General features: G+C 37.9%; 1 pseudogene; it reads right to left on the bottom strand.

Annotated features, from left to right (window-relative positions):
* LOC131254258 (asparagine synthetase [glutamine-hydrolyzing]-like) overlaps nucleotides 1-25,175 on the bottom strand; it is a 103,505-nt pseudogene that overhangs the window by 26,587 nt on the left and 51,743 nt on the right.

Here is a 25,175-nt window from a genome sequence, read left to right on the forward strand (position 1 = left end):
GGCACTTGGCGAAAGTCCGAGTATATGATCGGGATATGAGAACGGGTGAGGACACCCACATGTGATGCAAAGTCTCTATGATCGGAACAGTCCTCATTCGATTGCCCGAATTCATTCGTCTTTAGGACTTTTTTCCTATCAGGTGGCACAAGTAAAGAGACCCCCTAGTAATGCCTCTTTTTTTAGATGAAGAAGAAGCTGACACAATTACATAAAAAGAATAACAGTTATATATACACATCATTGATTACTGCCAATATATAAGGAAAAGGAAATTTACATATATAATTAAGGAGAAGTATCTTATTACCTTTGGTATTGCTTGAATCTGTACTCCCAAGCACCTGTGCACCCAATACCTCTGCTTGTGAATCCATGTGCCTATTTCTTCCCTAATATGAAAAGATAAGAAAAGATTTTTTTAAAAAAAAGTTAAGAAATAATTTAGATCACAGATAAAGTACAAAAAATTCACTATATTATCCAAACCTTGTTTAAACTTCCTCCAATAAATATCATTCTGTTACATGCTTAGAAAATACAAACAAATCAGTAGATTCTCTTCGATCGTTTTCTTTTCTTTGTTTTCTCGACCACAACACTGACATCTTCAGATTCATTGAATATCAATTCATCAACCATTGCTAATGAGGTGAGATCAGGTCCTGCATCGGCATTACTTACAGCTCTTAATCGTTCCGATAGAACGCACGTCTCTTCTTCGACAAAAATTTTTTGGGGAACCTCCAAGACCACATGCCAGTCAGGATTTTTTGGATCTCTGGAGTAGAAAACTTGCGTGGCATGCTCTGCAAGAATGAAGGGCTCGTCACCGACTTTGTCTGAACTATAAAGACTAGCTAAATTTACTAATCTCAAATTCACTTCTACATCAAAAGAAACACCATGATGTGTCACTTTCACCTAATCACACTTAAATAGGACGGGCTTGTACCCTGTTCGGTACTCCAATTGGATAATTCTACGAAGGACTCCGTAGTAAGGTTGATTTTCATCCACTGTATTGATATCCTTAGCACTTGATCGAAAGGTTGTCATACCCTCTGTCCTAACCCCACTGTTTTGGTTCGTTTTATTCTTCTCATAGTCCTTAGTGACAAAGAGGAAACCATTAATACAATATTTATTGTATTGCATAGAAAAAGCTAGAGGTCCTCTCACAACATCTTTAAATTCATTATCGTCAGATTCAATGAACTCTGGTTGCCTCTTCAACCAAGATATGAATTCATCCTCGCTAGGCACCCTGTTGATCCTCTTATAGCATCGCTGCAAGAAATCTTTGTGCTTCCTGCGTGATATTCGATAACATTATTATATTAAAATCGCATAAAGTAAGGAAGATAAATATATATATACATATATATAATATCTTATTATACATACCATTCCCACTCGTTGTAGCTGGGATGACTCTTCAGTACCCATCTACGAGCTTGTTCATATTCGATACCTGCTAGGATAACACTTTGACCCGAACCTACTGGACCAACATCGTCATCATTAGAGTCATCATCAACGATATCTTCCAACTTACATAGTCCTGGAATGACTCTGTTAAATCGTTTTTCCAGCTTTTCCAGTAGGCTTGTTTTCTGTTTTCCTTTATATTGGTTGCAGAATATAACTGTCTCCTCTTGGATTGACTACTCTGCAATACAACCCTCAGGTCGTGTCTTGTTACGGACATAGGCCTTGAATGTCTTCATGAACCTGACAAAGTTAATGATACATTATATATACATGCAAATGTAGATGTGAAGCCGATTTATTCTTATTAAGCTCACAACGTACCTTTCGAATGGATACATCCATCGATAGTATACAGGACCACATATGCGAGCCTCGTAAGCCAAATGGATCGACAAATGCATCATAATGACAAATATCGATGGCGGGCATATAGTCTCAAGCTGACATAACGTCCTAGCCATGCCTCTCTCGAGAGTAAGGAGTGTTTGAAGGTCTACGGTTGTCGAGCACAAGGCATTAAAGAAGGTGCAAAAGCTTGTAATTATAGGACGAATGACCTTTCTATCCCTGAATGCATGCTGGATGAGAACTGGGAGCAGATGTTGCATCAACACATGGTAAGAATGAGACTTCATTCCCTTTAAATCCACGTAATCTTCCTTTACGATGGTCCTCCAATTCGCACTAAAATCGATCGGAACACGCAGCTCATGCAAAGTCTGGATGAAAAGTTTTTTCTCTTCTTTTCTTAGACAGAAAGGACTTTGTTTCTGAATCACCTTGCCATTGTTCTTTTTCAGCCATAGACGCTTCTTAATTCCCAATTGTTTCAGGTCCCTGCGTGCATTAGCATCATCCTTGGTTTTGCCAGGCGTGTTCAACATCAAGGCAACAAGGATTTCACATATATTTTTCTCAATATGCATGACATCAAGGTTGTGACGCACGGGAATATCTTTCCAATACTCCAGATCAAATAATATAGACCGTTTGAAGAACCACGGTGATTCAACATCATCCGCTAGCTCTTATCGGCCTCCATCAATACCCCTTATATTACTCTTCCTAGTCTTCCCCCACCGCATATTCAAGTTCGCGGTTTGTCTTTCAACCTCAATCCCATCCAGACGGATCGGTTGACGTCGTATCTCCACCTTCTTGTTGAACGTGCCAGCACTTGTGTTCTTCCTAGCCTGTCCTGACATTGGCAACCATCGTCTGTGGCCCATATAAACATGTTTCTTTCCATATTGGAGTCGCAAAGAATCTGTGTTAGGACCACATACAGGACAACCATACTTACCCTTTGTCCTACAACCAGAAACGTTACCATATGCTGGAAAGTCATGAATTGTCCAAAGCAGAACAACACGCATGTTGAAATTGTTTTCATGGTATGCATCGAACGTCGTGACCCCTTCTCGCCATAACTTTTGCAGTTCATCAATCAATGGCTGTAAATAAACATCAATATCCTTTCCTGGTTGTCGCGGTCCCTCAATGAGCAAAGTCAACATAGTAAACTGAGGTTTCATGCAAAGCTTTGGTGGAAGGTTGTACGTCACACACATAATGGGCCATGAACTATGCGACATACTGAAAGTGCCGAACGGGTTAAACCCATCTGTAGCCAAACCCAATCGAACATTGTGAGGCTCAGCTGAAAAATCTGTATACTTGTCATCAAGATTCTTCCATGCAATAGAATCAGCTGGATGCTCCATCTTTTCATGCTGAAATTTTCTGGTTGAGTGCCAAGACATTTCTTTCGCCAACCATGGCACACTGAACATTCTTTGTAGCCTTGGTGTTAATGGAAAATACCTTAACACCTTCCTAGGTATTGTAGATCCTTTTTTCTCAGAACCCATTTCAGTCTTGTACCTAGAAGTTTTACAATTTGGACAAATGGTTTTCATCTCGTTCTCTCTCCAATATAAGATGCAGTCATTTGGACAAGCATGGATTTTCACATAATCAAGACCCAACTTTGTAATGATCTTCTTCGCTTGGTAGGTATTAGTTGGGGCCTTGTTACCGGAAGGTAACACATTCTTTAGTAGTTGAAGGAGCTCTGTAAAGCTTTTTTCACTCCATCCATGATTCACCTTTAATTTGAAAAGCTGTACAATGAAAGTCAGCACGGTGAAATCTTGGGCCCCAGGGTATAACTCAGTCATTGCGTCTCGTAGATTTGCTTCAAACTCATTAGTTTCATTTTCTCCGAAGATGCCTTCAACTATAGGGGTCACGTTGGGCTCATCCTGTACAACTTCATCTAGGTTATTACCACCAAATTCTTGAACGATCGCGTTGTGAACCTCATTTAAGTTCGAGACACTATGGTATTGTTGGGAACTTGATTCACGTACAGTACACTTAGGTGATACATGTTCCCCATGCATGTTCCAAACCCTATAGCTTGGGTCGAATCCATTTTTCATTAGATGTATTTCCATATCATCATAAGAAACCGGAAAACGTGCACATCTGCAAGTGGTGCATGGACAAGGAACAAATTCTCTACCAGGAAGGTTTTCTTGTACAAACTTTGAAAAACTTCTGATTCCAGAAAGAAAACGTGGGTCAGGGAAACTTAGTGTCATCCACTCCCTATTCATTACAGCCAAATCTCGATTAACCAATGGGTCCATTTTCAACCTGCACCTTACCAAAAATTAAAATTGGAAATTAACCTAATGCACCATCCTCCTCAAAAGTTGAAAATGAAGGAAGTGCTATCAGATGATTGGACCCATACAGATATTATCTACCAAATACAATGTATTAAGGAGTTTGCCATCATTGTATTTTTATAAAAAATTAATAATGTAATTAATAAGTATAATATTAAACCACTTGTATAGATGAAAAGTCTCGCATGCAATTCTAATATATCAAGCTAAATGATGGATCGTACCAGTAAAAGACTTCACCACACAAGGGCAATGGAATGCTTACAAAGATGTAGGATGAAGAAACCACACAAATATCAACTCTATCCAAAATTTCTTCAACCCACATTAAGTTTTAATGGTGAATTACCACTGTTTCCTGTGCATCCAATCCATTCATATAGTATTGGCTCATCATGATGAAAAAAACTACCCAAAAATTGTATTATTCCGAGACTGAAGTGGACCATATGATGTATATTTACAATTTTTAGGTATAATTTTATAAGTGGCCAGACTAGGAGTTGAAACAGCCTGATTTTTTGAATAAAAGCCAAAAATGTTTACCCCCAAGCTTGATTCCTGATGAATGCAATGCAGTGGATTAACATGTTTTATGACACGTGTGGTGGATGAGTCACCAACATTTAAAAAAATGGTGTAAATGCACATGCTAGTCTAACACTTCAATCATATTTCTCAATATATATATGAATGCCTATGCCAGTAACATAAAAGACATTGTAAAAAAAAATTAAAAAATAAAATAAAAAAACATAGAAATTCAAATTGATGTCCAAACAGACACGGGATCCTGATATGGGATATAGCAATCCCATGGATCTTAAGACAATCCACTGACATCACCATCATTACCTTTAAATCCCATCCAATCCACCCTAATCCCTTTAGGGCCTGTTTGGCCGGACCGATCCCACGGTATTAGGTGGGATGGGATTAAAAAAACATCATTATTACCCATGGCAGGGACTGTTCCCTGATACCATGGGATAAGCTTAATTCCCTTTTTTGTTTGCAATACGGTGGTACATTGAAAGGAGATACCCACTATCATTTGAAACGATTGACAATAACATACATGTGTTATATCTGAACCGTTCATTTGTTTTGTAACCTCATTTTGTGGCATGGGCTTAAAAATGAGGCAGATCCAAAACTTATGTGGCCCCAAAGAAGTTTTCAATGGTAAGTATTCAATCCCCATTGCTTTCTATGGTGGGGTCCACTTGAGATTTAGATCTACTTGATTTTTTGGCCCATGCTCTAAAATGATCTCGAAAAATGGGTGGACGGTGTGGATATGGCCCACACATCATGGTGGGACCTACACAACTTGCTAACATTGAGTGATATTAGCACGGGACCCGATATGATTCCATCTAGCCTACTTCCAAGCTTTTACACTCTTCCCAAACGTGGAGTGGAATTGGCACAGGACCAGATGCAATTCCATCCCACCTAAGCCTATGTAATCCAGCCGGCCAAACAGGCCCTTAAAATTGCTTGGGACGTGTTTGGTTCAAGGGATTAAAAGGGATTGGAAAGTTTAATCCCGGGATTGGCCAGGCGTCCCAAATAGACCAGAAATAGCAATCCCGGGATATAGCAATCCCATAGATCTTGCACCAATCTATTGACGCAACTATCATTACCTTGAAATTTGTACAATCTACTCTAATACCATCCAAATCCATCCAATCTGCCTGGCCAAACAGGCCCTAATGGTGGGCATTCAATCACCACAGTTTCCTATAGTGTGGTCCACCTGAGATTTGACCCTAAAATGAAGTTGAAAAAATGAATGACCTGCATACACATATTATGGTGGAGCCCACAAAGCATTTTTTGGGCCCGTTTGGCGGGAAGGAATTGGCTACTCCCCCTGCCACCAGCCCCGTGGCTGGTGGTCTGTGCTCTGTGGGACCTACTATGATGTATGTTTTTCATCCATTCCGTTTATCCATTTTTAAAGATCATTCTATGGTATTATCGAAAAAATTAGAAGGATATAAATATCAGGTGGTCCACACCCCATGAAAACAATACTGATTGGATATCCACCATTAAAATCCTCCTAGGGCCCACTGTACTGTTTATTTGACATCCAATCTGTTGATTTGGTCAGACAGACCTAGATGAAGGGAAAACACAAAAATCAGCTTGATCCAAAACTTTTATGGCCACCAAAAATTTTTTAATGGTCGACGCTCATTCAACACTGTTTCCTGTAATGTGGTCGACTTGAGATTTGGATATATCTCATTTTTGGTCTCAAATATTACAATTATCAGTAAAAATAGATGGACGACATGGATAAAACACATACATCATGGTGGGGCCCCTGGTGTCAGGGGGAGTAGCCAGTCCGTTCCCCCGTTTGGCTGGGTGGATTGAAAGGGATTGAAAGGTATTATGGTGGATGGCCTGGATTTCTAGGTATTAATGGTGTTGTCAGTGGATTGTCTTCAGATACATGGGATTGCTATATCCCTAGATTGATATATCCAGTCTGTTTGGCACACCCGGCCAATACTGGGATTAAACCTTACCATCCCTTCCAATCCCTCGAGCCAAACGCGTCTCAGGCATTGGCTGTTGATCACCGACTCTGTTTGGCACGCCCGACCAATCCCAGGATTTAACTTCCAATCCCTTTCAATAACATCTAAACCCTTCCAATCCGACCGGCCAAACGGCCCTTAGATTTCAGAAACAGAAGGGGCAAATCCTTCCAATCCCTTCCAATAACATCCAATCCCTTCCAATCCGACCAGCCAAACAGCCCTTAGATTTCAGAAATAGAAGGGGCAAATCCTTCCAATCCCTTCCAATAACATCCAATCCCTTCCAATCCGATCGGCCAAATGGCCCTTACATTTCAGAAACAGAGAAAGGGGAATGCAGATTGAACCTCTGAAAGATTTAAGAAAGAGATAAAGAGGGAAAAAGAAATATACTCACCATACGATGCTTCTTCTTCTTCTACTTCATGCAGCGAAATGGGTTTCGGGAGATGCGGAATGCGGCCTTGAGACAGTGAGAGAGGGTGAGGGAGATCGGGAGATGAAGAGAGGGCAAGGGAACGAGAGAGACTGAGTGCGAGAGAGAGAGAGAGATGGAGACGGAGATGGAGAGTGGGTTTCTGTTTTGGAGGGCGGGAGATAATGGCGGTGGGTTGTGTTTTTGGAGGGAGAGGGAGTTTTCGACGGGCGCGTGACGGACGACCCTGAGCTGTTTTAGGATTTTAGTTACGTGGGGCCCACTGTGATGTATTTCATATATCCACTCCATCCAAAAAATTTAAATTATTATTTTAAGGATGATACAAAATTCATTTAGATCAAATCTTTAAGGTGACCACACAACAAATTAACAGTAAACATTTAATTTATATTATTTCTTATGGTGTGGTCCACCTAGATATTCAATCCACATAATTTTTGGATTCATGTAACAAAATTACATATCCGAATTTTTGGACGGCTTAGATCAAATACATATATTCCAGTGGACCTCATGGATCCCTCTAAGCACCATATAGGTTATAGGTTGAGAGGTACGTTTTAGCTACAGAGAACCTAGGCTATAGCTACGGATTAAATCCGTAGCTATTTTACTACGGAGTTAATCCGTAGCTAAAAGCTTTCAACTTTCATAGCCATTACTCGATTTTTTGGTAGTGCATCGAGTGATCATTCGATCATATCAATAGACTCTCGATAGGTTTCGATCCTATCAAAGGTGCATAGAAGTGCGTAAGTTCATAAATTTTTTGATGTGGTGTAGAATTGGGTCTTTCAAATCTATAAATAGAGGTCTCTAAGTCATCTCTAAGTATCAATTTGTGTTATTTTAGGTGATTCAAAGTGAAGGTGAATCTCTTTCGGCATTGTTCTTCTTCAATCTATCATTTTTAGTTTGTTTTTCTTTTGTTTTTATTTAAGATGTTAGCCATGCTAGGCTAATCTCTTAACAAAGGCTAAGGCGTGAATCTATTAATGAATTTTGTTATTTAATTCATTTTTAATTCAAGTCATTGGTTTTGAATGTTGGATTTTGATTGAATTCCTATATTGGAGAAAGAATTGATCTATAAAATTGATTGATTTATTATTAACTCTAGGTACAATAGTTGCTTTTGATTCCATGTGATCAAATTGCCTATATCTTCATGAGAGATCAATCTATCCTGATTCATATATCTTATTGGATGCTTGTGATTGATTTATAGTTTTATCTTCAAATTAGAATTGATTGGAATCTGGTTCTAATTGAGTTATTAATTTGAAGAAGATGAATTGAGTTTTAGAATTTGTTAAGTGGGGATTCCTAGATCCTTAGTATTTTTAATTATTTTTTGAATTCTTTTTTTCTTTCATTAGATTAAAACCCATATAATCTGTTAGTTCTAATTGCATTCTTAACCCAATTTCCTACGGATCGACCTCAGTCTCACTAAGTTAAGACTATATCGCAACCCTGTGTGGGATTTATCATACATGCGGAATAGGCCCACGGATCTTTTTGTGCATAGAACATGGAGATCAAGGGGTCGGATGGCTTACCTAGCTGTGACGCCATAGAAGCCGGATAAGAATACCAATATCAGAATACCGACAAAGCTAGGATCTTCCTTTCCTTCACACCCTTTCTGCAATTCAAAAGATGGGACTCGAATTTCTGCCGTGGTGTAGGATCAGGAACCTAGCTCTCTTTTATAGAGTTTGTGGAGAGAGAGTTTGAAACTCATCACAACTCTGTCTCCCACGCTCCACATTGCAGCATCCTAGTTCAACTCAAATTGCTGTCTGCGTAAGACAGCTATAGCATGCCAGCCCTAGTACGCAAAGTTGCGCAGATAGACTGCGTAACGCATCACCTGAAGTGGGGCCCACTAGTCTACTCAATCATCCAGTCCAACTGAATGACAATCCAGACCGTTAATCAGTAAGGCCCACAAAATAGAGTTCTTACATTCTCCCACTTGGGCCTCATTGAGTAATGTCAATGATAGGCATATAGAATAATTTTGAAAACAAGTTTTGATCTTTTAAGAAAACATATAAATGGTTAACCAATGAAATAGTTGGACAATATGAGTAATGCTATTCAATCTGGTCCATTAAGACTGTCAGTATTGAAACACGATAGTCGTCACAACATTTAATTTAGGCGAAGTGAGACTAAGCGCGATCACAAGTACTTTTAATCTTAACGACATAGATTACGAACTAGGAAATATGGTATAAGGATTACACACTTTAGTGTGATGATATGTGCCTATCTTTAAGAGGTCCTGAAGCTTTTACATGTCTCCAACGAGACACGACTGTAGTTCTACTTACTCAAAATTTGTGCATATATATAGAGAAGCAGAAATAAATCTTTATATCAAAATCATCCAAACAAACTGTATAAAATGAGATCTCTAAGTGTCTGTGAAAATAAAAAAAATACGCTCAACTCCCACTAACTGAAAACATTTGTAGGATCAATGACTCCCATGGATGTTATATGCTCTTGAAATGGCATGATAGGTAGCCCTTTAGTGAGCGGATCTGCAATCATTTGCTTAGTACCGATGAATTCCATGGACACTTGATGATTTTGAACCCTTTCCTTTACAACAAGATACTTGATGCCGATATGCCTCGACCTTGACGAATGCTTGTTGTTACTAGAGAAGGAAATAACAGCCGAATTATCACAAATTATTTCATTGGTTTCGGGATATACTCCAATACTCGCAAACCTGAGAAGAAACTCTGTAACCATAGTGCCTGATTAGATGCCTCTTGGCAGACAATAAATTCAGCTTCCATAGTGGATGAGGTTGTGGTAGATTGTTTCACGCTTTTCCATGATACAGCTCCTCCCACCATCATGAAGATGTATCTTGAAGTAGACTTCTTAGTATCAACGCAGCCTACAAAGTCTGCATCTAAATATTTGATCAACTCCAAACAATCAGACCTTCTGTATGTGAGTCCGAAGTCTTTCGTTCTCTGAAGATACCGTAATACTTTCTTCGCAGCTATCCAATGTTGTATTCCTAGATTAGATAGATATCTTCCCAACATTCCAGTGATAAAGGCAATGTCTGGTCGCATACAGACTTGAGTATACATGATGCTCCCTACTACTGATGCATACGAAAATTCTTTCATTCGATTCTTTTCTAAATTATTCTTTGGACACTAAAATAGACCAAATTGTCGCTCTTCACAATGGGCGACTTTCTTGAAGCACAATTTTGCATGCCATACCTTTCGAATACCCTAGTAATGTAGGCCCTATGTGACTAGCTGAACAGTCCAAGTGTTCTGTCATGGCGAATCTCAATGTCGATGATGTAAGAAGCTTCACTAAGGTCTTTCATTTCAAACCTTTGAGATAAGAATTTCTTAGTGTTGCTCAACATCCTGGTATCACTGCTAGCCAACAGAATATCATTAACATACAAAATCATCATAACGAACTCACTCCCCTAGTTTTAATGTAGATACATTTATCTATAGTGTTTTCTACAAAGCCATATGAGGAAATTACTTCATGAAACTTAAGGTACCACTGTCACGATACCTGTTTTAACCCATAGATGGATTTCTTAAGTTTGCAAACCAAATGTTCTGAGCCAGTAACTACAAAACCTTCGGGTTGTAACATGTACACATTCTCATTTAGATCCCCATTGAGAAATGCAGTCTTTACATCTATCTGATGTAACTTTAAATCCATATGAGCTACAAAAGCTATTATGATTCTGAATGAGTCTTTCTTGGATACTGATGAGAAAGAATCCTTAAAGTCAATGCCCTCACGTTAGTTAAAATCCTTGGCAACAAGTCGAGCTTTATACCTTTCGACATTATCCTTAGAGTCTTTTTTGGTTTTAAATATCCATTAATTTAGAACCAATTGGCTTTATTCCAGTAGGTAACTCTACAAGATCCCATACTTTATTGTCCTGCATGGATTTTAACTCATCTTTCATGGCATCAAACCAATGAGAAAGATCAACACTTTATTTGACTTGTGTAAAAGATTGAGGATCCTTTTTCACCCCTATGTCAAAGTCGTGCTCCTGGAAGTATACGATATAATCGTCTCGATTTGCAGGCCTTCTCTCTCTTTCAGATCTTCTCAATGGTTCAGCTTGTTGGGTCTGATCTTGATTTTCCTCATCAGTGGTTTGTATTTGAGGTTCTACGTGGTGTTCTGCAGTGATTGCAGAATCGATTGCATCATAATATCCACGTGATTTGAATTGACTATGACTGGAGTCACAGTCTTTTGTTCCTTAAATACAAAATTTCTTATATTTGTGCTCCCACTGTTTTCAGTGTCCTCAATGAATCTGGCATTCCCAGTCTCAACAATCCTGATGGAGTGGGAAGGACAGTAGAATTGATAGCCTTTTGATCTTTCTGGGTATCCAATGAAGAAACAACTTACGGTTTTAGGATCAAGCTTCTTTTCATGTGGTTTATAAACTTTGGCCTCAGCATGACAACCCCAAACATGTAAATATCGGATACTTAGTTTTCTCCCATTCCACAACTCAAAAGGAGTTTTGCTTACTGCTTTGTTGGGAACCTATTTAGTATATGAACTGCGGTTTTGATTACATCACCCCAAAGAGATTCTGGCAATGTCGAATTGCTAACCATGCTTCGCACCATATCCATAAGGGTGCGATTGCGTCTCTCAGCTACTCCATTCTGCTCTGGAGTACTAGGCATAGTGTATTGAGCGACAATGTCACAATCATGTAGGTATCTAGCGAATGACCCTGGATTGCGTCCTGATTCGTCATATCTGCCATAGTATTCACCACCACAGTCAGATCTGTTATCTTTAATCCCTTTATGGAGTTGATTTTTAACTTCGGCTTTATAGATTTTAAAAGCATCCAAGGCATCTGATTTCTCATTAATAAGGTAGAGGTACCCGAAACGATAGTAGTCATCTACAAAGGTAATGAAATATTTGTGCCCACTCCATGAAGCTATAAGGAATGCTCTAAAAATGTCTGTATGTATTACCTCTAATAGACCTACACTCCTGGTTACACCTTTCTTTCTAGTTATAGTCTATTTCCCTTTTATGCAATGAATGCATACTTTATAGTTAGAGAAGTCTAGAGAATGCAAAATTCTTTCTTGCACAAGCCTGTCTAATCTCTCACGAGATATATGGCATAGCCGCCTGTGCCATAACATGTAGGAATTCTCATAGTCTAGTCTTCGCTTGGATCTCACTTTATTTCCATGCAAGGTATTAATATTATAGACGTGAGAGGCAATCAAGTCTAACTAGTATAAGTTGTTTATTATAGAGCCGGTTCCAACTTTAATCGAATTAAAGTAAATACTAAAACTTTTATTTCCAAAGTGGAACGAATATCCCAACTTATCCAAACAGGAAATTGAAACTAAATTGTGCCTTATAGATGGCACACAAAATGTATTTACTAAATTCAAAAAATGACCAGACTTCAACTTAAGCTTATAGACTCTTATTGCCTCCACGTCAACTTTGACACCATTGCCTGCGTGTACTAAGCGCTCCGCATCAGTTGGTGGCCTGGCCTGTAGTAATTCCTACATAGAAGTGCATATGTGCATAGTAGTTCCTGAATCTATTCATCAGGAATCCGCTGACACATCGGTCAGATTAGATTCAAAACAGACAAGAACAGAATGATTACCTTTCTTTATGAGCCAATTCTTAAAACCTTCGTAGTCTTTCTATAGATACCCGCCTTTTTGCAAAAGAAGCATGGTTTGCCTTTAACTCGTTTGCGTTTTGATCCATTTCCAGATTGATTCTCATGGTTTCCAAATGGAGGACCAGAGAATCCATTATTAGAACCTTGTTTCATTTTCCCTTTACCTTTATTCCCATGACCTAAGGTCACTATATTAACACTTTGAATTTTGACCACCTACCTGATCCTGTCTTTTTCTTGGACACACTGAGTGATAAGTTCATCTAATGTCCACATGTCCTTCAGAGTGTTACAGTTTACCAGGAATGTGCTGAATTGGTGAGGTAGGTTATTCATGATCAAATGAACCAGTTGGTCATCAGTGAGTACAAGCCCTAGAGCACGGATCTTATAAACAACTTTGATCTACTCTACAATGTATTCACAGATGTTGCCTTTTCCATCATAGGACGAGCGAGTCAATTTATTCAGAAGAATGCCCATTTCAGATTTATCAGATTTCTTGAATCGTTTTCCCATTTTAGTCAGGAAAACTTTGGCCTTATCTGTTTTAGGCATGACACCCTTCATCGATTAAGAAATTGAATACTTAATGACTTTTAGGCATGTATCATTTGATCTAAACCATGCAACACATTGATTATATCAGCTTCAGTGGCACTATCAGAAGGCTTTGGTGGTTCTGGTGTTATCAGGGCAAGATCTAATTGAAGAAAGCCTAGTAAATCTTCAATGGAGTTCTTCCATTGAGCATAATTAGATCCATTAAGGGCAGGGACTTGATTCTGATTAGTTGAAATTGAGACTGAAATAAAAGAGATACATTTATACTCACATTAGTTCATAATTTCACAAAGCAATTTAGTGAATGTAGACAAATATCAGGCAAAGTTAATCAATTCAGTCGCTAAGAGAGGCATCAACTGAATCATCCAGGATGATGATGGGCCCAACCATCTCATCCTGGTGAGAATCTGTTACATTATCATCATTTCTCCTATGGGCGGTAATAACAACAAGTTAGTGATCCTCCTGAACATGAAACTAAGTGATGTAAGTCATGTAAATTTGAAACACTCAACACCTATGGATGAGATGAGTCTTTCAGCTTTACATTACCAGCACTATTTAATTCACCCGTTCACTTGACTGCTAAATGGTAATCTTCTGTGTTTTCATTACCGTACGCATGAAAATGTGAACGCAAACTGTATGCAATCCTTCTTATCCCAATGTTAAAAGTCTGTACTTGTAAAATTTACATCGATTGAGGTCACTATGGTGGCTAACACAACTGAATCTAAAACTACAAATGTAGACTTAGGATTGTGATCATAATCCTCCCTCTCTATGGATTATATCTTAATTAGTCCGATGCGGCCCATAAGTTAGTTGGTACTGACCCCCTTTTTTGAAATAAAGGAACCTTAAAGTGAAACAAATGGAAAGGTTTCACACCATATATTCCAATGGCCCATATCAACTCTTAAGGATGGGCGATCGGCCAATAATAGGGCCGAATCAATACTCTTGTTTGATTTGTACTTGTGCAAATAAGCATAACTAAATCGAGCCCCTGATACTCTCATAATAGGCAGATCATGTGGAAGCATACAATTAGATTGGTAATTCATACATGGGTGTTCATAAGATATACATATTATCCCAAATCTTTAATTTTTCATTAGATGAATGGTCATTGTCATCTACCTAGAGAATGAGCTACGATATATGCCCATAATGGAACAAATACAATGCCCAGATCAACGATTAAGTGTGGAAATAAATCCAATAGTCTTAAAAACTTAATTAATGGGCTCATATAATAGGTCAGGGCCCACATTATTAATCAATGGTCGATAGCGGGTCCGAAAGTCATCAATCGGGTCCACTGACCTGAAGGATTAAAACATCCAATGCCCGAACTGAGGGGAAAATCCCAAATCCCAATTCTCTCTCTCTCTCTCTCTCTCTCTCTCTCTCTCTCTCTCTCTCTCTCTCTCTTTCTCTCGACCATCGTTCAGATGCTGGAACCGCGAGAAACCAAGTCGTTTATGACCTAGTGCAATAGCGTTTAAAATAGGGAGAGAAAAAATCCCTAATGGAAGCAGCGTTTGGAAAGAGGGAGGGATAGAGACAAAGTCTCAGCTGTTCTCGGCGTCTGCCTCATGCAACGAGAAGAGATTAGGTTTCTCTCATCTCTGTAAACATCATCGGAAGCATCAGCTGCGGCTGGGGTATCCGTTGCCATTGACGAATGTGAAATCTTGAGACGCTAGTTATGACTACCGGTCCAACAGATCAAGGTAAGTGGATTTGGGGTTTTTTAGATTCCGAAATCCCTAATTAATCTGTATTAGGGGATCTGATTTCAAAAATTCCTAATTAGGGATTTGGCATTTCTAAAATTCCCATATACTGAATTTGGGACTTGAAATCCCTAATTAATGGTCTCTGAATTCAGGGATTCAAAAATTCCCAATATTAGATTTGAGATTTTAAAAACCCTAATTATGGTCTAGATTTGGGGTTTCTTAGATTTCGAAATCCCCAAAATTAATTAAGGGTTCGAAATCCCCAATCTCTAGATGTGGGATTCAAATATTAAAATCCCTAATAGTAGATATGGGATTCTAATTTTGAATCTGCTGATTGCTGATATGAGTTCCGATTTGGAAAACCCTAATAATCGAATTGAATCTAAAATAGTTGAATTCGATCATCCATACCTATGCACAGATCACTCTGATACCAACTGTGGGATTTATCATACATGCAGAATAGGCCCACAGATCTGTCTGTGGATAGAACATGGAGATCAAGGGGTCGGATGGCTTACCTAGCTGTAACGCCATAGAAGCCAGATAAGAATACCAATATCAAAATACCGATAAAGCTACGATCTTCCTTTCCTTCACACCTGTTCTACAATTCAAAAGATGGGACTTAAATTTCTACCGTGGTGTAGGATCGGGGACCCAGCTCTCTTTTATAGAGTCTGTGGAGAGAGAGTTTGAAACCCATCACAACTCTCTCTCCCACACTCCACATTGCAACATCCTAGTTCAACTCAAATTGCTATCTGCATAAGACAACTATAATATTCCAGCCCCAGTACACAAAGCTGCGCAAATAGACTACACAACGCATCACCTGAAGTGGGGCCCACTGGTCTGCTCAATCATCCAGTCCAACTGAATGACAATCCAGACCGTTGATCAGTAAGGCCCACAAAATAGACTTCTTACACCCTGCACTTAGTGTTGTTAAACCTTGGGTTCGATCATGCTTTGAGTCTTCAATTTTCAATGTCTTCCAATTGAGGCTCAACCAACTCAAGACACCCTAACTCACGTTATTAACAATCCGAGGCACTAACACTATCATACTTGATGGTAAAGGTTTTGACTCGGTAGAGGGAAGTTATTTAAAGCGAGGCCTCCACTGGTTAGTATTAAGCATCAGAGTAAATTCATGTAGGGTATTCACCATATCTAAAATCATGTCATTATTTGAGTCAATGAAGTGAGCCAAGCATACTTCTAAGGAATCGAAAATAAAGGTTAAGAGGAACTCATCCGCCACGATGGTATCGATCATGTTTACTTCGTGGATCTCATCATCATCCCCTTATTGTTTGTAGATATTGAAAACATTGATTTCTAATGTCATGTTTCCACAAGAGAGTGCCATGACCCCATTCCTGCAATTGATCACGACATTGGAAGTTGTCAAGAATGGTCGGTTAAGAATAATTGATATCTAAGTACTAACATTCATTACAGTTGGGTGTCCAAGATAATGAAATCTAATGAAAAGTAGAATTTATCAACTTGGACCAACACATCTTCAATTTATCCCCTTGGTATCCTCACAGAATGATCAACTAGTTACAAAGTAGTTTTGATGAGTTTCAACTCACCAAGTCTCAATTGTTCGTAGTATACTAAGTAGGGTATAAAATTAACACTTGCCCCCAAATCAAGAACTGCTTGTTCAATTCAAAAGTTCTCTATTATGCAAGAGATGGTAGGACTACCCAAATCTTTATATTTTGGGAGAGTATTCTTCTTAATAATAGCACTAAGTTGTTCAGTCAAAAAAGCTTTCTTTTACACGTTAAGATTTCGCTTAGCAATACAAAGATATTTTAAAAACTTGGCATATGATATTATTTGCTTAATGGCATCCAACAAGGGTATGTAGATCTTCACCTTTTGAAAAACTTCCAAAACATTTTGATTATTAACCAGGAGTTTGGATGAGAGTAATCATTGAGAAAAAGGGGCCACTACCTTGTGACCATGCTCTTGTTCTTTTCAAACTGAACATTATTAGATTTTTCATCACTCTTATTTTTAGAAGATTCCTTAGGTTTTTCAACCTTCTTTGGAACTTCTTTATTACTCACTTTTCCGCTTCTGAGGGTGGTAAAAGATTTAGTGTACTTAACATGCGGGTTAGAAGAATTGAGATCAATGACCTCATATTTCCCACCATCAATCAACCACCAAAATTTTGTCAATCGTTTCCCTATCATTACTATGTATTTCTCCCAATTTTAGGCCCCGATTATCAAGCGTGGACCCTTAAATTGAGATTTCAAGTCCATTTTAGCATCCACCTAGCCATTTTTCAAGATCAGCTAATATAAATTTCAGATCACCAAGAAAATTATGAATCTTGACTCTATTCCTCGACCTAGACACGATGAACAAATTGGAATTAAAAATATCGCCCGATTAAGGGGATTTAGAAAACCCACTCTAAGTAGGGTGTGACACACCCCCACCTCTTTAAAAACACCACCCACACCCCTCTCTTCCTCATACTTTGTGTGCACACCCTCTCTAACACCTCACACTTGCCCCTTTAAGTCAAGAGAGAGAGAGAGAGAGAGAGAGAGAGAGAGAGAGAGGATGTCCACCCACCCCATCCTTCCCTTCCATCCACATGTGTGGACATCCTCTACCTTGCTCAAGTGACTCCTGTTCGTCGCGGTTCACCCTTTTCCATCAAGATCCACCTAGAGTTTTATTTAAGGCTAAGGTGAGGAATCCCTTTAGGCTTATACACAATTCTAGCTAGTTTTCTCATAAACTTAGATATTACTTTCCTTGTTTGATTGTTTGATGATTTGGGTGATAAAACCTATGTTAATTCTCTAATTTATTATGTGTAGTTATTGTAAATTTTATGATGGTTGAATGAATTCATAGTTGGATGAAGATTGATGGATAATTAATGATGAATGGGCTTAAACCCAAACCACATGATGCAGGGTACTTAAAACTATGTTGAGTTGATCATGGAAACCTCATGTACCTTGGGCATATGAACCTATGGTGCTCCAATTGACGTCACATGATGGTGGATCTCATGTGCACTTGTAGGTCAGCGACTTAACCCTTTGAGACAAGCTAACCCATCGAGTCTATATGGTGCACATAGGCTAGCCAATATAGACCCTACATTTTAAATTAGTTTAGCCTATTTGTTGTGATGTTTGTATGATGTTTAATGTCATTTAATATGTGAATTAAGTAATGATTTATCATTGGACTTTTTTTTATTAATATGAACATTTCAAGTTTGGAAGTTTAAACATGGACTGTATGAATGAAATCATATATATGGTGGAACTATGTGAAAACTATTTATGTTTCACGATAATTAATACATATTTATAAACATGTCATGTCCATGATATGTTGTCATGATGGAATTATGTATTTTGAATTCTACATTACAAGGCAACCCTTCATCCCGTGTTTGTTGGAAAATATTGTGGAAAGCCACTTGGTTTATATTATGGACTTGTGGAAACTCAAGTAGTTTATGTTATGGAATTGGGATTTAAAACCCATGTGAATGGATTATGGTGAGGTGTAAAGAATCTAATGGTTGGATTGTTTCTTATAATGTATCCTTAAATGACAGTCGTGCAATGTGCCATGGAATGGGGAAAATGGTGACTTGTTGAGTGCGAGCATTATTGTACCAGCTATATGCATCCACTGTATTATGATCGCTACCTATAAATGGTGCATTATGAGTATGCTTACTATAATTTCATGAATCAGGCATGATGGTATGGGATACTATGCTCGAGCTGTCGGCCTATGCTGGGTGATAAGGCCCCCATAGTGGCCTTGAGCTTTCCTAATATAGTTGTATGTAAACCAGATTAATTAAATGATTAGTTCAATCTCATGCATTCACTGGGATTTGAATTAATGGATCAGCTCCTCTGGTGTTACATTAAAGGTTGTAATAAGATTAGTTCGCCTTTAGTTGTACACTACTTAGTGGAAGTTGTAACAGGATTAGTTCACTTCCATTAGTTAGTTTTTTTTAACTTGAAATTGTAGTGGGGGTTTTCTGCTTCATGTGTGAAGTTGTAATGGGGATTTTTCGCTTCATATAACTCTGATGGCTAGTGACTAGCGTTAAAGTTGTAATAGGATTGGTCTGCATCATCTAGCCAGGGTGCCTTCATCAAAGCATGCATATTATAATTTTACTAATCAAGATCTTACATGAATGTTTTGCTTTATTATGAATTGAATGTGTTATTATCGTGATAATCTTGGGGGTGCCCTCATTGAGCTGAACCTATGCAACTCATTCCTCTTGTTGGAAAAACAATTGTAGACTATGTAGGTGATGATTCAAAGAATGAGCTAGAGTGTCAATATGAGAATTATGATGGTCTGTGGCGACGGATGACTGATGATGAAGCCAAGGTGGCTTGGACAAGATTCTTCTTCATTTATTTGTTTTAGTTTTCTTAGAAGTAGTTTCTTAAAATTTGAAACTATAATAAGTCCCATGGAAGGATCGACCATGTAATATATTAATGTAATGATGATGAATGGAACTTAGAGTAATTATGTAATAAAATGAGATTTAATTTTTCTCATCATTTATACTATGGTTGCCATGAAAACATGAATTGATACGATTGCATGAAAATGTAGAGCATTTATACTCTAACATACTCAAATTATTATTAGAGAATCTGGTCCATCATGTTATCCACAAGAACCGAAATCCCAAGCGGTTACATTCAGCAACTTCATTGGTTTTAACCACATTGACTTTCCTCAATTCCATGGCCTCTAATTTTCTTATGAGATTTGCTATCTTTGCACAGGCTTGGTCTTGTTCATTTTGTTGGATGTATCCTAAGATTGGGCATTCTCTACTAGAAGATCAAAATATTCCCAAGCTCCATCTGGATCCCTGCTCATAAACTCACCATTACATATTATCTGTACGAATTGGTGCATGTTTGAGCTCAAACCATCATAGAAAAAAGTAATCACTTGTCATGTTTCGTAGTCATGATGTGAACAAGCAAACAAGAGTCCCTTAAACTTTCCCAATACTGAAAGTAGGTTTTATTCTCCTTTTGGGAGAAATTCATGATATTATGTCTCAGGGTATTAGTCTTATGAACAGGGAAAAGATTTTTGAGAAATTCCCTAGTCATCTATGCTTATATCCCAATGGTCCTAGGCCTTAAGGAGTGTAGCTAGGATTTAGCTCTCTCCTTAAAGGAAAAGGGAAATAATTTAAGCCTCACTACATCTTGAGAGACATTATTGTAATGCAAGGTAGCAACTATCTTATCAAATTCCTTTAAATGCAAGTATGGACTACTTTCAAAATCAAGTTCATGAAATTTTGAAAGCAATTATATAACTCCAGGTTTAAAATCAATATTGCTTGCATTCATTGGAAAAAATTATACAAAAGGGAGTGGTTGTTCTTGTTAGTTGTAAGTAATCATGTAAATTCCTAACTAGTGGCACGTTATTTACTTCATTCTTATCTTGATTTGGTTTTTTCTCATCCATGTGTCCGATTAATTCATAAATATTAGGAATTTTGCCGAACCGGCAAGGACATCGCCGGTCTCTGGACCGTTCAGCGATGGATCGCCATTTGGGCGAGGTCCTCATGGTTCCTAATCTCTAAATGAGGTGGGTCCCCCCCTGGGTCCCCCTAAAAATGCCCCAATTGGCCCCTTTGCTTGGTTCGACGCCTATCGGGCCATTCGGGTAAAAATCTGATACAAACAGAGATTTCTTGACAATTAAAGGGTTGAGATAGGAAGATAAACCATCTAGACTCATTAATAGATGGTCTAGAAGAGATTTTGGGTCGCTGTGTGTGATCAGGAGAGAGCACAGACTCGATCTCGGTGATCGTTTTCAGTAAACATTCTCTGATAGAAGCAACAGAATACATACAGAAAGCCTTATAAGTGCTATAGTTTATATCCCTGTCTGTTGTCAAATTTGTGGTGCCAAAATCACTGTTATATATAACTTGCATAAGTGAAGCTCTCTCAAAGATCAACATTCATAAACAAGCTAAGCTCACTACAAGCAAAGCTCACAAGTACAAGGATCAATCTTGAATGCAAGAACTGCTCACAAGACAAGACTCAACCTGCAAGACTTCAAGAAGAGTACAAGGCAGTTTATAAAGAAATCAAGACTTCAAGGCTCATACTTCAAGGTCACTAGTTCCTAATGTTTCAATGTCCTTTATGGTTGAGGTTTGACTGACCTTAGGTTGACCTTAGAAGTAGGTCATTTTGGATACATAAATCGAATGTTTATTTTACATAAGTTTGGTCTGTTCTTCGACTAGTCTTAGGCCTTCTTTGACTAGTCCTAGAGTTGCTTCGACCAGTCTAAGAAATTCCTCAATCAGTCGTGAGTTTGTTATAAATTTCGGATAAAATCTGTTAAGCTTCGACTAGTCCAGGAATCTGTTTGACTAGTCGAAGGAATAGTGTCGACTGCATCTTCGACCAGTCGAAAAACTTTGACTCAAAATCCAGCAATGTTTTTCAAGTTCTTCGACCAGTCGAAGGTGACCTACGACCAGTCGAAGGAGACCTTCGACCAGTCATAGAACAGTCAAAGCTTATCGCGCCTGATTTTTCAAATATCTGTTATTGCTTCGACTAGTCGAAGAGTTCCCTAAACCAGTCGAAGACGCGATCTGCTCACCTATAAATAGTGCACGAATCTCAGAAGAAATCATCGAATTAATTAATCCATTCAAGCCAATCTTCGTCGAACTTCTGAGAGATAATTCTGTGCTCCATCTAAGCTAAGTGTGCTTATTTAATATTCTCTTTCCTTAGCTTTATTTAATTGATTTTGTTTCTGCTATTCCAATCTAATTTGATAAGAGGAATTGTTATTCTCTTTCTTTGGAATCAAAATCAATTAAGGCAAGCCCTATTTGGTTTAATTTAAAATCTATTAGAATTAGAACCATTATAATTGAGTACTGGACATTGAACTTGGACATTCAATCATCTACTCGACTTAGTTCTACCGGGCTGCTACAACGAAGGAGATAATCAGGTATTTTACATTTAATTGTAAATTCCTTTCTGTTTTGGTTTCTTTCAAGATTTGCGGAAAAATCTTGTTGTATTGGTTATCTGAGGAGAGCCAGGAAAACTCAGAAGTGGGGTTTTTTAATTGTGTAAGCCTACGGACAAAGACACAATTGTAAAGGTTTTGGGTGAACCTGGGAAAACCTATTTTGTTAGTGAACGCTAATATCCCCTGTGTGAGGATATTAGGAGTGGAGTAGCATTCTGTGTGGCTATTGTTTAACAGTTGGTGAACACACAGGTGAACCACTATAATCCCTTGTGTTGTGGTTGAATGATTTATACTTCTGATCTTTAATTATTCTTTTGTGGGATGTATGTATGGTGGTGAATGTTGTAATCATTTAATTCAAGCATTGTGAGAATTTTGTAATAGTTTAGAATTTATTTTCTGCTATTCCTTTATCAGCTTGATATTCAATTTCCTTTAAAAGTTGTTCCAGCAAGGTTGCCCTGCCATTTTTATGGTGTATGGCTGTCCCTAGAACAATACATTTGTGATTACAATTTATTTTAATTCAGTTTGTATTTATTTTTGTATTCCTCTTCGGTTTGAGATTTGATACAAAGATCTTTCTAGAAATAAGGTTGTCCTACCATAAACTCTGGTTTTTGGTGTAAGGTTGTCCTTAGAACAACATTTGTATCAACCTCTCAAGATCTGAATTTTGAGGTTATTTTACTTTCTTGCATTGTGATTTATTTTGGCTATCATATTCTTTTTAATTCCGCTGTTATAAGTTTTATTTGACATTGTCCTATTCACCCCCCCTCTAGGACATATAGCTAGGCCTTTTCAAGTGGTATCAGAGCCTAATAGCTCTTTTTTATTCTTGGATTTAATTCCCGAGCTAACGATTTAAGCTATTTAAGATGTCAAATTTTGATAGCCTTTCAGTCACTAGGCCTCCACCCTTTGATGGCTCCAACTATGCCTATTGGAAAGCCAGAATGAGGATCTTCCTCAAATCAATGGATGAGAGTGTGTGGCAAGCCACAACAACTAAATGGAAACCTCCTATCATGAAAGTTACTGGGGTTGATGGTTCAAAATCTATGAAAGTCACACCATATTACCAATGGACCACTCTTCAGAAAAGTGAGAGTAGTGCAAATGCTAAAGCACTAAATGCAATTACTTACGCACTATCACCGGATGAGTTCAAAAGAATCATTTCTTGTGACCGCAAAGCAAGCTTGGGATATATTAGAAATGACACACGAGGGTACTACAATTGTCAAAAAATCTAAAGTCCAACTCCTCACAACCAGATTTGAAGAAATTCATATGGAGGAAAATGAAATGTTAATGGACTTTTACACTAGATTGAATGACATTGTAAACTCAATGTGGGGTCTTGGCGATAAAATCCCAGAAAGTAAAGTGTGTGCAAAAATATTACGCTCACTTCCTGAACGGTTCAATTCTAAAGTAACCGCAATCCAGGAACTTCGTGATACGGATAATATGAGGGTAGAAGAACTAGTTGGTTCTCTACAAACCTACGAGTTAAACTTTAAAGCTCCTAAAGGTAAATCTATCACACTAAAATCTTCTAAATGTAATTCAGAAGAAAATTCTAATTCAGAAGATGATATAGCTTTTTTAGCTAAGAAATTTTACAAGATTTTCAAAAGTAAGAAAAGGGTTGATTTTCAAAAATCAAATGATAAAAAGAAGTTTAGACCCAAATCTCGAAAATCTTTGAAAGATAGTCAATGTTACAATTGTCAAGAATATGGGCACTTAGCAAATAGATGTCCTAAAAGGGACAAACCCAAGAAGAAGGGTTTGTTGGCTACATGGGATGAATCATCTGATTCTGAAGGTTCTTCTGAATCAGAAGATTCTGAAACTGAGTCAGGCAATGAGGTTAAAGCTCTTATGACTCTAGCCAAATTCACATTTTCAGATAATGACTTAACAAGTGAAGAAAATCTGAGTAGTGAATGTGAAAATGAAGATGATCTTCAAGACGCTTACAATGCCCTATATAAGGAAAGTTGTAAAATTGCTGTCAAACTTAAACTTCAAAAAGAAAAGTTTTCTAAACTCAAAAAATGTTTTGAATCACTTGTCTTAGAAAAATCACAAATTTCAGATTGTTTTGAAAAATCAAAATGCGATTTGGAATTCAAAAACTCCCTAATTATTGATTTAAAATCTGAAATTGAGAAACTTAAAACTGAAGTAACTTTTCTTCCGAGTCTAAAGGACACATGGAAATATGCCCAAGGTGATCCAAAGTTAGAGAAACTTTTATCCGGATCAAGAAAATGTGGCGATCGATCCGGGTTGGGCTATGATAAAAATCTACCTCCTAAACAAAAGTATACTCCTCCTATGTTTGTTAAAGGAGAGTCCTCAAACTCAAAAGGGAAAAGTACTTAACAAGATTTTTCTAGAAATTCAAAAACTTTTCAAAAACCTAGAAGCAGCCATGTCAACTTTAGTTAGAAATGAAATCCACTAGCTGAAAAGATAGTTGATTTACTCAAGGAGCTCTTAAAATCTAACTCTATAGGTCATTCCTACAAATATACACAAAAGAAGACCAACTATGTTCCTAAACCCAAAACAGTTATGAAATGGGTTCCTAAAGTTACCTGCTTGGTTGCTCACACTACTTTCAAAGCAACAAGTCATTCAAAGTGGTACCTAGACAGTGGATGCTCCAGGCATATGACAGGTGACAAAGCTTTATTCACGGATCTGAAAAATATGACTGATGGTTCAGTCACATTTGGTGATGGTAGCAAGCAAGATTATAGGCCAAGGTACGGTTTAACTTTTTAATCTTCCTGTGTTTAAAAATGTTTTATATGT

The sequence above is a fragment of the Magnolia sinica genome, chromosome 8 (assembly GCF_029962835.1).
Source record: "Magnolia sinica isolate HGM2019 chromosome 8, MsV1, whole genome shotgun sequence".
Lineage (NCBI taxonomy): Eukaryota > Viridiplantae > Streptophyta > Magnoliopsida > Magnoliales > Magnoliaceae > Magnolia > Magnolia sinica.